A 15,743-nucleotide genomic window follows, 5' to 3' on the forward strand; every position below is an offset into this window, starting at 1 on the left:
ACCGAGGATGGAATAGCCAACTTCCCCTCCTCGACGGGATGCCTCCTTCTCTTTCTCGCCACAATAATCGGCACCGAAGCGGGTACAATGAGGGAGGGATCCAGCGGGATATGAAGCACCCCACGTCGTCGGTGCGCATTTAACGCGTCCGTCCACCCTCCCCCCTCCCCTCGGCTATCCGTCTCGTTCCCTCTTCCGCGACGGTACCATTTCCAGGAGGGGTGCTAAGCCTCGCTGTCGCTCAGGATTACCGGCTCTGATTTGCTCGTCGAATATCGTGGCAAAGTTCGCGTCGCTTCTGCATCCGGGACCCCCGAAACCGCTGCGGCCCCCGGGGGCAGCCACGCGACCCGCCTCGAAGACTGCCAATCTGAACGATTGTTTTCCAAGGGATAGGCGAGCGTAATTTTTTTCAATCGCTTGGTATGATCTTCATTGCCAGGGGGTCAAACTTTGTTTCGAGGGAAATGTGAATGAAGGAGACAAAACTCAAATCGATAGACCGACTGATTGAACGTGATTATTCATTTCTAGTACTGTATTTTCATGCATTCTTCAATTAAACTTAAACTTTTCACAATAATAATTTATTTCTTTTTTTTTTTAGAATTTTATTTTGTAGAAACTTTCATTATCACGAAATCATCACAGCAAGTTCATCTCGAAACTCCGGAAGTTGCCAAAAATGTTTACACGCTTTTGAAAAGACACTCTTCACCTATAAGCCCCGTCTGGCTCGGTCTTTCTTTACTTCTCACGCGATTAACGATAGCAGAAAAGAAGGTGCACCGGAAAAATGCGAAGGAAAGAAGGGAAAAGAATACCGTCTGTCGTTCCGGTAGGTGAGAGCGACTCGGTGAAAATGGTCGGTGAAGAATCCGAGAGCAAGAAGAAAATTAAAATTCATGAACGCTTCGAGCGGCGTCGAATTAAAATTCATGACGGAATTATCGCTGGCCCCTCGAAAACAAAGGCGCGCGACTCGAGTTAGGTATGCGTACTCGCGAGTCGTTCACGACGAGAGTTTCGCGGTCGCGAACTGACTTTCTTTCCACTGGCAACGCTCGTGGCTTCCCATTCGTACAGCTTATATAATAAAATTTCTTATTTCCCCGCATCTAACTTTCATTTAACTTCCAACCTGTTTTTCTTTTCGCCTTTAATTCCTACAACCTAATGTCTTATCATTTCGAAAATCCTCTCTTCGCCCACTCAGTCCGTGAACAACGGCTTGGCTTGATCCTTGAATGACCTACCAGACGAGGATTGCTGTGTTGCGCATGAGAATACGAGGCTCTCTGGTCCAGAGGCCACTTCATTACCATCCGAAAACCGGTTAGCTCGATCTATGCCGTGGCCTACGGTACCTCGCTACTGCTATCGCCAAGGAACAGCTCAAAGTGCTTCCGTCTGTCGTGTGTTCACCGTTAATTAAGTGCCATTGCTTAACTCGCTATTGTCTTCACGTTACATTTTTACGTAGATTCATATTGAATACATTAGAACGTTCTTTGAATAAAAATTATATGAATGATTATTGAAATTACTTGTTTTGTTAAAATAAAAGTTATTACATTCAGGAGAAAAATTGAAAAACTGAAATATTTAGTCCAATACGTTCACCTAAACACTGAATTGATTCAACAATTGTTTAGTTGCACAATGAAAGGTACAGTTCATTCATGTCAACCATTAACTAAAATTTTTTAATCAAGAATTAACTAAACCAATTCAATAAACACAAATATTGGACTAAATATATTAGTTTTACGATAAATTTTTTTCCATTATAGCATTACCATATAATTCTATATAATTAGTGAAAAGATTTCATTACTACTTTTATATAATTTTTGCCAGAAATGTTCTTAATATACCTAAAATAAATCTATAAAGATTTTTGTACTCGACAATATCATTTCAATCTTTTCTTTAATCTCAATTTAATCGAATTGATATTATTTCATTCTACAGGTCACAAATTTTTCTTGATCTATTTTAACACTGGAAGTACCGAGCGGTCATTATTAATCGTTTCTACTTTATAAATTAATATCCTATTTCTTATGTAAAATATATGAGTGTGAAATTTTCTCACTTTTCGTCAATTATTTTCTTTAGTCTAGTGAAACATTCGGTTGTTTATAATTCTTTTTCATAATAATTCATTCACTCGATCCTTTCTAGTGAGTAAAAAAATATCGGTACTTCTAGTATTAAGGATTTCTCTTTTGCGTCCACCGACAGAGCACTTCCCATTTTAATTACAACCGCGTTATAATTAAGGGAGGATATATCGCTCGCCAATTATATTACTGTAAAACAGCGCAAACTGCTTTCGAGGACCGATGAGACCAGAACTCGTGCACTCAAAGTATTCGTGAAATCTCGCAGACAGGTACGAGATGGAAGGCCATGAGAGGTCGAGTGTCGTTCAACGAAGAGAACGGCGTTACTCTCCGCCTCTTTTTCTCCGGTACGTGCCCGGCGTTGGATCTTAGATAAATAATAAATATTGGCGGAATCTCGAGTAAAATAATCATCGCTATCTCGAGATGGTTCATGTACCTACTAGAATCTGATACGTCCGCGCATACGAGAAAATAGATCTGTGTACACTCGCGGTTGACACGCACATGTTGTCTTATTTATCATTATACAACTACAAGAGTGTGCTCATTTGATGAATTAGTTTTGCTTCATTTTCCAAAGTCCAAACAGCACAGTCAATTATCATAAGTGTATAAACGAAAGTGCATAACATCCATTGTTATGGAAAAACTTAATACTTCAAAGTATTAGATACATTTTCATAAATAAATTTTATAAATATATATATATATAATATTGTGTTACAAAGTAAAAAATCGTGTTAAAAAAAATATAAATATGGTATGAGAAACATTACTTTAGGCATTGCATTATTTTAGAGTCCTAGCATTATTTAAGATAATTTTAAAGAGAATAAAAGCGTTACGAGAGTCTCGCGAGGCAAAGATACCTTTCGAGGATTAAAACGAGGCGACGATCGAAAGAACACAGCGCGTCCGAGTTTTTAGCCAGTCTGCCATACGATTTTACTCCGTCTTGGCGAGGACTGCGTGGTTCTCTCCTTGTTAGCACTTAATTAACTTACCACCGGCCCAACCAGTCTCCGGAGATGAGACGAGAAATTTCCTCTCGCTCGTACTCCTCGTCACTCGAGCGACGAGTCTCGAAAAAAAACATCCTACGCACACGGCGCAGCATCAATAAAACGCAGTACCGAGTCGCGCTTTTCCAGGAATGCCAGAGAAATATTAATGAAATATTAATGTCGACACTTCGCGCCATTAGTGCCGATGCAAAAATAGAAAAAAAAAGACGACGTGCGCACGGAATCGTCGAACGAAGTAAAATCGTCTTCGCGTACTAGAATGCGAGATGAAAATATTCCAGAGAGTAGTAAATGACGTAGTTGTGATGCAGCTATTTTGAAGATAACGCGATAATGAAATAGTTAAATGGATTGGTTAGTACAGTACTCATCTCCGTCACGCGCAATCTAATCGCGCTTAATGTAACAAAGAAAAAGTTAGAAATGAAATTCTTTTTTGCTCAAACTCTCTGTTTCTATATATTCTTCTCGCTCTGCATTTAAATAAATTTTGTTTTGATAGCTTCTTGTTAATCTCATTTGATTGGCTATGCACACGCGCAGAATCAATAACTACCTCAATAAATACATCTCTTTCGTCAAACGCATATAACGGATAGTGTAATGATTCACATCAGTTCGTGTATTATCAACAAATACATTGTTTTCGCAAGATATCACGCGTAATTAGCAATAAACAAAACGGCGCGTGTCAACAGCTTCGAAATTTTACTTATATAGACACTCGCCAGCTCTGTTGACAGGACGTACATACAGGCGTTCTTCATTCCCGACAAAACTGGAGGAATATGACTGTTGGCTGTGATAACATAAATCGGTGACGACCATAACACCGCAAATACGGATTACATTTTGGCGCTAACAACGCCATCCAAGCTAATTCGTATTTGTAATGCGTTACGATGCGTACTCCCCTAGCGTCACTATTTGTACCATTATAGCGCACAATTTGCGCACATTAATATCGCGCGCAACTTCCACGCGACAATGTATAATATAACTACTGGTTAGCAGATTATTTCGTTCGTATGTCAACTGTGTAAAGCAGGAAGACGTTTTATAAAGAAATTTTTGTCTGTCAAGGTACGAGACGGGAAGCCAAGGTTTGAAAAAAGTTGATAACTAAGATCTTGCTAATAATCGCTTTCTATCTTCACACACACATAAAGTAAGACTTTCATTTAAAACAACTTAAGTTGTAGCTATACAGAATCCACAGTCGTTATTTCCTCTCGCGTTGATTCTCACCACAGTAAATTTAATAAACATTTTTACAGTTTTCGCGATAAGAAGGGTGGGGGGAGAGAGGGCAGGAGAATTGTAGAGATGTTTATAAGCGTCAAAATTATTAAATTGATCAGCAATTTAATTTTTTGGAATTATATTTCTGATCGTCATCTTACTACTCCCCTTTCTCCTACTAGCGCTCTTAATAAACATTCTTAAATAACTAATGTTTATATTATTTTCTCAATTATATTAAATTATACGAATTATTTTATTATGATAAACCGATAAATAATCGCAATATATAATGCAGAGAAAGAGAAAAAGTAGAAAACCATGGGATTAAAAATTCCGGCGATGCGCGTTGATTTTATAGCATCGATGTTCGTAACGTAGATCTTGCGAGACTAGATGTGAATTGATTTACCGTTTTCTCGGCTTTGAAATTAGCAGTATGTCTTTATTTATCACTTCTGCTTTTTTTCTTCTCTTGCGTCGCTGAGAAGATACGCGGCGATACGCGGCGTACATACACGACCCACGTGCAAACTCGCGTTCTCTCAACCTACATATCCGTGCATAATCAAACGAACGTCAATGCAGCGGCGGGAAATTCAGCAAGAGCGACGAACAATGAGCCACCCACGAGTTATTAATCTACGTTATTTAGAAAATAGAGAATTGTCGAAAATTATCGACCTTATCTAAAATATTACAATCCGTCTTTTCTTCGAAGAATTGTAATATTTCATTAGTTCATCGCGTTAGAAACGTTTATATTTCTTGTTCAACAACTTTCAAGTTATTCCGAATATCAAGTATCAAAAACTAAAGGGAAGAAGATCAACGACGGAATCTCCAAAACTCTTTTCCGGAGTGACTATTCCGATGTAATTTCGAAGCATCTTAGACGAGAGGGCATAGATTTTGTATAAAAATCACGGGAGACAAGCATCAGCGGGAGTCTAGAGTTCGACGGCGCGAGACTTCGAACTGGCAGCGGCGCGGCGGCGCGGCGGTGCGGTGCGACTGTTCGCGCGATTCGTACGGAAGATCGAGATCGCTTATCCGGAGGTCGAGCATGTAATCTGGTTTTAGCAGACGCCCGCGAAACGCTTTGTATTAGCCCTGCACATATAGACACGTTCATTCCGCGCGACAGAAGTTTGACGACAAAATATTTGTCGTTCAAACAGCACCCGGGTCCTGGAAGTCCCCTATGCCACATCCAGTCGCGGCGCCGCGACGCGGATTTCGGCAAGTATCTCTCTCCTTCTCTCTCTATCTCTCCTTTTCCCCTCTCTGTCTCTCTCTCTCTCTTTCTCTCTCTCTCCGCATCGCGAATGACAACAATGCCGCGAAATTAAACGCAACGCCGCCCCTGACTTGATACCCAGAGATTGAAACCATTATAATTCCAGCGAGTTCAGATTTCGATGGCACACAGACACGCCAAAATGAACCCAGCGCTAGTTCCCGACGTCTGGCATAGGGTTCTCAACGGAACATTTAGAGAACAGCCGTAATTCGTGCACGGATCTCGCTTACCGAAATCCTTTCGCTAATTTAAAGATTCGTTTGTCAAAGAAGTTTTAAGATACAAATAATTTTTGGAGATTGAACCGATTTGTTGCAAATAAAATGTGTTGCAAATAAATCTCGAACCGGTTAAGATCGAAAAACCTAAATGGCACTATATGAACTTGGGTTATTTGTGGCGACGTAACGCAGGAGAGATTATTGTATGACGAGAAGTGTGTAAAACGCTGATTACGACAGCAGACAGCTGCGTTTAATTTAAAGCGCGGTATAGCATATCATTAACTGGTATTTAAGATAAAGCGCGAGCAGAAATGTCTGTAATTCAGACGCCTAATTCACGTTCTACATCACGCTCTCTTCTTTCTTAGTATTTCTGATGAAAAAAATATTTTCTTTTCCGTATGTTTTTTATCATTATTCTTATTGTTAATATATTATAATTTTTGAAAGTTATTATTAATCAAGACATCAAGTTATTATCATTCTCTCTTATACGTGCAATGAACATGTAATTTCAAATATTTCTTCTCGCAAACAATCTGTTCAAATCCATTTTTCTTCTCTCTGCTATTTTCGCGTTTAACTACATAGACCGCTTTCAACACTCCAGATATTAGTTCATCAAATCTCATAAATTCGTTACGTAACTTCGAATTATGTCTCAAGTTTCCACATATCAAAATCACGTTCTCTTCTTTACAAAAAACACATTTTGCAATAAAATACAATTGCGTTCTTCTTTTCAATCGAATATAAAACACACTGGAATAAGATATTCTCACAAATAATCAAATACGGTAAAATAGTCGATTTCACTAAATAATATTTTCGACATATCCTATGGCGCGGCGTTATTACGAAAACTTAGAGATAACTCGTCGTCGCGCAATTGCGTAAGTACGTCCTATCCGTACGCGGGCACGTGTCGTCGCGAGCAAATAGACGGTGTGCACTCACCGCTACCTTGGTACCACGTGTTAACCAGGCTAACCGAGATAATCACTCATTACGAGCGTTTAGCGTGGTCGGGTACCGAGGTCTAGCGTCGCCGATCTTTGCGCGGCCGGTTGTCCCATTGGTCGCCGGTAACGTGGAAGTAACGCGTACCGCAAACACGCGAACGGTCGTTCTGGTTAGTACCGCGATCTATTTCGTTCTTTCCTTTTTCTGAGCGCCCGAGAAGGAAATTGCATCTGCTTTTCCAACATAAATCCCCCGTATGTTCCACGTACGGAAGAGAATCAGTGAGATCAAAGTGACGTACAAATCGTGACGATTTGAGATAGAAAGATTTATTTGGTGAAAAAAGGTATTGAGAATTAATATATATAATACGCATAAATCAACATTTTCTTTGCATTCGACAATCGTACTCTCACAAAATTGTCGCTCTGTGTTTTATCTTACATCTTTAACGCACATGATTATTTTCATTCTTTGACTGCCACAATTTGCAAAAACAAATAATCATTTATATTCAATTAACAAAGCACCACTATCTCTGTTGAATGCGACAGTCTTTTGTATAATTTATTTAAGTTTATCCAATGTTAATTTATATATATATTTTTTTATACTGAATAAGACCCAAAACCAGGGTTGGAATGATTATCTTTATTCTTTCTTTTGACATTAGATATTTGTGTACACACACATGACTATCCTGTGTTGACTCTCTGAGACATTTAGAACTTCGTAAATTAATATTGTTATAATTATGAAATAAATAGTTTAAGTGTATAGATCAGCAATTTCTTCACAATACAATCAGCCATTGTTTGGAACTTGGTAAAAAAAATATTTTGAAAATTCTTGTCGCATTCACGCAAAACTTAAACTTGATTCAGAAGCTTAAATACTTAATGATTTATTAACCATCCAATTAACGTCAATATTTCTTGTAGCATTTCTCGGTCAATGCTGTTACGCCAAATTTGTCCGTGCCTGTCTATCTATTTACTTAATACATGTAGAGACAGGGGATTCGCGTACCATGTCTTGCCTAATTACTAATTACTAATTAACATCACAACTCACATGAATAAGCAAAGGACCTATAAAATTAACATAACTAAATTATGATTAAAATTATCTTTTCTAATTTAAATTCCTTAAATAACTCTGAGACTGAGGTTACAAGTATGCTAAAGCAAACAAGTGAAGAGGGCTCAAACAGTGAGCAAGATAACTAAAGGTTGTTTTATAATAACAATATAAATATCAATTAGATACTTAATAAATTTTAAAAGGCTTTTATTACTCTCCTTGCACGATTTTAAATTTAAAAGAATCAGTAAAAAAGAACAACGCACACAATGATATGTTTTTATACTAGGGACGGAAACTTTTGGCTTTTCTGGATGTTGAGTCTCTTATCTAAGTGTGAGAAGGGGTAACTTCAATGATACGAATATTTTTTCTCTTCTGTTGCATGTGGTGTAGTGTGAAATATGGGCACCTTAATCAAATACTTTTTGTTAAATCACTTAAAATTTCTTAAAATTTGTCAAAAATAAAAATATTTTTTTAAATATCCCGAATTCTGAGTGTACATTCTATATCCACGGGAACTCTAGGTGTAGAGAGCTCTATATCCTTTGTAAGAAAGTTTCTGTCCATGTTTTATACGGTGAGAGAAAAGCTCATTTGATTCAAATATAAATATGTTATTAGTACTATTCGAATAATTATTTTACATCAAACCAATAATATTTACTTGTTCGATGTAAGTTATTTGAATAGTACTAATAACATATCCATTTGAATTAAGTAATTTGTTCTATCAATGTAGTTATCAAGTCCTAAATTAAAAAGATCGGGGCATCTCTTTGAAGTGAGATTATTGCAAATTTTAATCGCAAGTATTAAAGAAATTACAAAGTATCTCAAGATTGTGACTTTGTAATCCTTGTTTACTTAAAACTTATGGCTATCCTAGTTTCAGATAGACTCTCTCGCTACCTAATCCAAGCGATTAAATGTATCCCTTCGAAGGGACAACATCTGCAGTAAAAGAAAGTGGACAAATACAGTATTCATACATTGATAAACATTTGCAAATCTGTATCAATCAAACATCTAAACGCAACGCTCGCTCACCGCGTCGTTAAGCCCTATTGATTCATTATTAATTGTTCAACGGGATTATCGGCGGCGATCATTAACGACTCGTTAAATCTATCGCGTATTTCATCCGTATGTTTGATGTCGTACTATCGATTTCGCGTAATCGCCTATCAAGCGCAAACGAACTTTAAAAATTAGGACGTAATGCTGGAAATTGCGAGACTGCAGAGCAATCAGTCGAATTATCGTTCACTCTCGATTGAATCGTTGGTGAATCGAGAGAAAGGCTGCTACATGATCGAAACAGCTAAATGAAGAACACGATAATTGTTCCTTTTCTCGTTGAAATATTTCAGATAAAAAATTTAGCTTTGAATAATCATACAAATGCGAATATTTCTTTTTTATTAACGCGGTAAAAAAAATCATCTATTTGTTCTTGGTAAAATTCTTAATTAATTTTGAATGTCGCCTAATGAATTTAAAATTTCAGAGGCACATCAAAATATGTCCGCTAAAAATGCTAATAATTAATTTCGCTATTTTTAGTCTTATCTAGTCCATTTTTATTAGCTATATTTTAAGTTATATTAACAGTGGTAGCAGACTCCATATCAAAAAATACATCGACTCAATATATTAATAATAAAAGTTGATAACGCCAGTAAACATTATTTTCTAAATTAGAAAAGATCAATTTACACACAAAATAATTCGTTACTAAATAAATACATAATAATAAACTCTTAATTAAATCAGAAACAAAAGAATTATATTTAATTTTCACTAATTCTCTCCATTTCTCTTATTGAATATATCGAACAAGCAATCACAGGCAGAACAAAATTATGTGCCACATAGGCTAGACCCTGGTCTCGAGTGTCTCCAACATTGTGCGCGCCGAACACGCGTGAGCCCGCTGTGGCGTACGTGGCCGCGTTCGCATATGGTCGCGGAAGGTCGAGTGACGTGGTCCCCAGTCCCGGCTGCGCAAATATTGATCGAGGTGTCGCCGTGACGAAAAATTCCACCGAACGGGAATAAAATGTCCGCGACGTCGCGGAAGATGGCGCGAAGCGTGACTTTGGAACGAGGCCTGTCTTTCGCTTCGGCTCAAAGTCGGAACGAGTGCGTGAACGATCGAAGTGATGCTAAAATTATAATAGACGCATCGCAAAATGTGTCGGATAATTTTTTTGCAATTTGAGTAATGACGTTATCGCGTATATGTGATTTTGGAGAGTACCATCGACTGACCGCCTGATAGACTCTTCAATTTTATGTACTTCATTTCAATTACTATAAAGTAACAATTTTCATTATTTAAATATATTTAAGTTTTAACTTTTAATTTGTTATTTTTATTTTGTTACTTCTTTTTATTGCTTGTATTAAAATTTAAACGATTATATTAGTTTTATAATTCTGCAGTTATAATTAATTTATAGATGGAATTTATACATTTTCATTTTTGATCCAAAAAAATTAAATCCAATTTTATAAATTACATTAATTACGTTTATATTTTGTTAGATGCAATTTTATTTGAATTTTGAGTAAAATAAAAATCTTGATAGCGTAATGTCTCTTTCTCCCCCTCTCTCTCTCTCTTTCTCTCTCTCTAGGATTATATGCATGATAAAATACCCAATTACGAATAGGGGCATTTTAACCCTCAAAATATGTCAAAGAGTTAACAAAACGATAAATGATATTAAGCACTCAACATCTCTTATCATTAAGCGGACATTAAAATTTTTTTAATTTAATTTTAATTCTCTCTGTCTCCTCCTTCTCCTCCTTTTCTTTCTTATAATGAAAAACTCTAATTCGTTGTTTAAGCTCGTAAAATTTATTTAAAACTTTTTAAATTGCAATTATAATGATGATAAACAACATGAATACAATTAACATATTTCTTCCTAGACTATATAGTTTCAGAAATATTTTGAAAAAATTCCTATACATTCGCTTCTTCATGGATTAATTTATTACACCTACGTTTTTATTCCGTCACTTTTGTTTGCTCTTCTGAAATCAATCATACACTCCAATTGATCTACCGTTTCAATCGTACGTATCTATCAATCTTATATAAACTCGTCGCATATTGACATCGATTTTGAGACCGGAAGTAGCACGTCTGATTGCCGGTCACCCCTCGTCCGGCATCAAGCAACTCGATTTATCAGATCGTTTCTATTGTCATATCTGTCTATCGGCGGGTGTATATTAGATAATAGGAACAACGGGGCAAATTCACCCCCTTCGCCACCCGCTGCGGCTCCGTCGAGGAACAGGTGGCAAGCGCGCAGCGTGGGGTAAGCACGCGCCCAAAGCCTGGCCCCTCTAAGAGAACCGCGGCGTACACACCACCGGGGCACCATGGGGCCACAGCTGGGCACCGTGTAAATGCTCGGTTACTCACCCTTCGAGCTTCTCAACTGCATCCCCTATATAGCCGCACTCGAAAAAAGACACGCAACCCCTGCGGCGCGCACGGCCTCGGGATGCTGCCGGAAGGTCTTTGTGGGATCTTGACGCGTTTGTTAGGGTTTATGGGGATCCATGGTGTTACCGGCATGAGGTGTGCTGGGCAGTTGACGTCTCATGGTTATTTGAAGATTTGATTACGGAGAAGATACGAGTTAATTTTCGGGAAAATTGTTCTCATCTTCCAAACAACGTGAAGAATATATCGAAGAGTACTAATATCATGTACAAATAACAACGTTATTAATAACATATGAATTACTAACAAAATATTTATTTATACGTACGTACACGTACCATTAATAATATTTTTGTTTATATTTTAATGTACTGCACAATGCACGATAACTATAATTAATCTTAAATTTCGGAAAGAAGATTGCAGATATTATTCAAGTAAATAGAACGTTGTCAGATAAAGCTACACAAAATATTTGACTATCAAAGATTGGGGTGTCATTTTTGCAGCTGCAATCGTCTTTTGCCTGACCCGCAATTTAAATCTGAATGTACGCGATGTGCAAACACGCGCGATATTATTTGCGCGGTATATATTTTCGGAAACTGTGTAATTGTTTCGCATTTCCACGCTCTCTGTAGATACATGTTTTGTACATATTTACACATTTACATTGTAATTACTCACCACGCTGGGCGGCCGCCGGGCGCGAGGAGGGGTCTTTAAACATTAAAAGAATATTTGCCGGGCAAATGCTGATAAATCATTGTGCGTAATGCAGTGCAATCTTAATAATTCGAACTGTTAAATGAAGATTGTTGAACACATAGCGACAATATTTTGAATCAACAGAGCGTGGATGTGCGAAATCGTAGTCGACGCACATGCAAATATACACAATGTACAACGATAATGGCGTGCTTACGTATGTACCTGCGGTTTGCAAGGTTAAATGTAATATTGCCATAGAAACACCGAGAAACAAGTAGTTGGAAAATTATCGATGTAATCGGAACGTCGGATTAAAGTTGATCGCGAGATTAACCTTTCCGATATGTGTCTCCCTGTTTGAAAACGCTGTTGCCTGGATTAATATTTACGAATTTATTTACGCATTTGCATGTATTATGGAACTGAGAATTTTTTAGTTCCTGGGAAATATTCCCTGAAAGTATTATGAATTTATTTGCGCACATGCAAATAAAGAGGATACCGTGCAAATATTTGTACTACATGTGTGTAGCAGCAAATTTAAAGTTTTCTTAGAGCAACACTTTTCAATGGAAAAATAATGGATGGAAATGAAACATTACGTTATCCAGTCCCAATTATTTAGAACTTTTATTTCTCCATGGTAAAGATGATAAGTCTCCATTTTAAATATAATCTCTCATCGAACATTTTTCGCATGGTACGTTGATTTTGTGTTAAAGTCAGTCTTGATCTGTAATTTAAATAAAGAATATTCTATCGCTGTTCTATTATTGTTACATATTCTTAAAAACTTGTTAAAAAGACTATGCAATTTCTTCAATTTTCCCGTAAAAATTTTCGCAAAAGTGATCGAAGCTCAAACGTTTAAAAAAAATTTTAATTTGTGGGTAACAGAAAATCTTTCTCTGTCTCTAAGATAGGTACCTTGTAAATACGCTTAGGCGTTGTTACGTAATGTTGAATTTGCGGTGTTAAACGTATGGTTACGAATCGCACCTGTACCATACTTTAAACGCCATTTCACATTAGCGCAATCGCCGATAATCTTCGCGTAGAGATTTCAAATCGGTAACCGCCGCGAAATAGGTGACGCCCAGCTACGATGTTAATCGCATTAGTGCAACGTTGTACGATAAATCAGATAATTAGCGGCCATTAAGCGCATCGTAAATCGGCATTATCAGAATCGGGTGACGTCGTTTTGACATGGCGCCACGTTTGTTTGGCGACGCGTTGCGGCGAAGCAGCCTGTGTACTTAACAAATCTTGTGATCACCGAAATGTTGATCGTTTATCAACTATTATCCTGCCAACAACAATATTCTGCATCATAGCGTTCCGCGATAGAGTCGCAGAAAAGTGCTCGATAAACCGATTTCTCTTTTCCCTCAATTCAAATTTTCACTTCCTATCATAAAACGTAAAAATTACTACGATAAAAAATTAAAAACATAAAAACATTGTAGATGTAAAAAATGTTTTACGCTCTTGTCGCATAGAACAATTCTACGTTCGAATTGTCGTGATTTCCTCAAGTGCAATTATTTCAATGAACGCGCAAATATTAGAGAATCTATAGCGATTGCATCGATAATTTGTATTATAGCGATTGCATCGATAATTTGTATTAATTCTGACAGTTATAATAGCACACTGAAAAAAATCTGATTAACTTAACTTTGCGACTCAAAATGCAAATTTAAATAAGTAACATCACACTTCGAGAGCGGAATGCATTTCGGAGCTTAAAATGTTCCCACGCGCTTAACAAGTCACTCTCACGTTTCGCTCTACCCGAAAAAGCAATCGCCGTCGAGTAGAGCAAAGTTAATCACGACACGGCACTAGCCGATGTAAACTATCCTTCGATGATACTTCTCTAAGTCCTGCGATATTGCGAACCAATTCCCTGAGGCGACCGACCTGTCCCCCATCATTCCCACAATTTCCCATACGCTTTATGCCGACGCGGTCGTTCATGGGGTTCTCGCTAGGGTCGGAATGGAACACTTCCATGATCAATAAAATTATATCACGAGCCTGCGGTTCTTGCCCGCAAATCAATTATGCATTTAATCCTGTCGCGCATCTTTTTAATTAGCGCAAATTTCAGAAAAATTCAAATTAATTCTTGCTTAAATTTAACCATAATTGTTATAAAATATTTGGAATAAGTCAAATGTGTCAAAAACAGATTTTACAAAATATCACTTACGAATTTAATAAAATATCAGTAGAAATTTAATAGAATTTTCTAACAGATTGATTGAGAAATCGAGCAGAATCTGGCATTCTACTTGATTTTTTGATTGCATATATGTTGTCAGATAATGCTATCAAATCGTAAGAGAATACGTGCTTAATCTTCTCACTGTCCATCCATTTTTCTTTTACTTTTGTTTATCAGTTAAATTCAAACATTTCTTAAAAAGTAAACTTTATATTAAAATAAATGTATTGGTTTTCTTACGTTAACATTTTCTTAAGAAATCTTTAAAATAGTACAGAATTTTTAAATACTATAATTCGTAAATACGTAACTATATAAAAAGCATAAGGGTCAATGTGTCATTCCTTGCACACTGCTGCATTTGCAGCTTAAAAATAGTACTCACATACATATCGTATCTGATATATAGGTCTACGTACTGCACCAGAGTATAATACACGGGAAAATGAAAGGGTTAATATGGGCACAATTAATATCAATTTGCTGCAGTATTGTTTGAATCTATTGGCGAACTACTAGTATACCGCTAACATTTAGCTTAATCATGAATACGATTGTTTTATAGTGAATCGATTGGACCGCACTAGTGCACACGAGTGTATTAAAGCCGTTATACACTGTTCTAATCTAAGTGTAAAAGCAAAATGCAAATATCATTAACAAATTAATTTTTTGACGTTATTTCCAGCTTCAATTTTTGTGATTGCGTTTTAAATCCGACAACCATATCGGCACGCAGTTTATAAAACTAAAAAACATTTTGTGTAAAAATGGTAAGATTCTAATAAGGGCCGATTAATTAGCTTGAATATAAATCGGGGTCTTGTTGCAAATTGTTTACGAAACCATTATATTATGAAGAAAAGAAAGTGGAAAAGAATCAAATTTCTATTTTACTTTAATTTCTACTTGAAATAATCAAATATAGACTTCATTATAAAATAAGATTTAAATAAACGTCCTTCTTACGCTCTAGAAAGTAGGCATAATAAAGATTTATTAAATACTAACTTTCTTCACGTGTGATGTTAATAAATCTTTTTTTAGTCTTTACGAGTTAACCCTAATAAATAAGAGTATTTATAAAATTACACTTTTTTTATTAAATCCTGATAAAGGATTCATTAGATAAAAATAAAGAAATATTTTTTCCATCCTTAATAAATTTCTACACAGAATATTTAATAATCAATATAAAAAATATTATTAATAATCAATATAAAAATATTATTAAGCACAAAATTCTAAATACTTTAACAAAGAAATGGTACTTTCTTTCTTATTTCTTCTGTTTATTAAATTATTAGTCTGATTTAATTGTTATATATTATTACACCATATGTTGCACCTTGGGA

Source organism: Solenopsis invicta, chromosome 8 (genome assembly GCF_016802725.1).
Source record: "Solenopsis invicta isolate M01_SB chromosome 8, UNIL_Sinv_3.0, whole genome shotgun sequence".
Lineage (NCBI taxonomy): Eukaryota > Metazoa > Arthropoda > Insecta > Hymenoptera > Formicidae > Solenopsis > Solenopsis invicta.